The sequence below is a fragment of the Myotis brandtii genome, unplaced genomic scaffold (genome assembly GCF_000412655.1).
Source record: "Myotis brandtii unplaced genomic scaffold, ASM41265v1 scaffold469, whole genome shotgun sequence".
Taxonomy (NCBI): domain Eukaryota; kingdom Metazoa; phylum Chordata; class Mammalia; order Chiroptera; family Vespertilionidae; genus Myotis; species Myotis brandtii.
The window spans coordinates 748165-748848 of record NW_005367911.1 but is presented as its reverse complement, the minus strand read 5'-3'; positions in this window follow the sequence as shown (position 1 = coordinate 748848).

Genomic DNA, 684 nt, shown 5'->3' with positions numbered 1-684 from the left:
CCCAATCCCCCCCTCTTTCTCTCCTCCCTTCTTTACAGGGCAGGGTCCAATTTTCGTCACAGCCTCCTCTGCCCAATCCCTGCGCCTGGCGCCGGGCGCGGCCACCAATCAAGCTACGGAAACGGCGGCGGGTTGCATCACGTGCCTCTGGCTTGTTGACAGTGGGGCGGGGCCAGGGACTCGGGAGGAGGGGGCAGTGCGATGTGAGTGCAGCCTCGTCTCTGAGGTCGGACCGAGGGCTGGTGACGTCACGGAAGCCCGCCTGCAAGCTCTCGTTTTAACTCTTGGCTCACCAGCCTACACATTAAAACCCTCCCGAGAGCAGCTTTGGAGAACGACGGGCCTAGGGCACCGAGGGAGGTCCGACTGCTGGCCTCTGACCCCTGCCTGGTCTCAGGGTCCCTGAGAAAGGGAAGAGCCTTAGCTACCTGCCCCGGGCACCGCACTGGCGGTGGCCCTCCGCCCTGAATGAGGGCCAGCTCCTCCACATGAGTCACCTCCTTTTTGAAGTGCAGGCCGAGGCCGGAAATAAAATCCGCTTTAGAGTGCAAAGCTCAGCGAACTCCTGTGGGGACAGTGACTTGGGGTTCTAGGGAATGCTGTTGTATTCGGAAGGCGTGGAGGCCTCTCGGGGTGCATTCTGCTGATTTGTGTAGGAAGGGGTTAACCGAGGCGCTAGGCGGG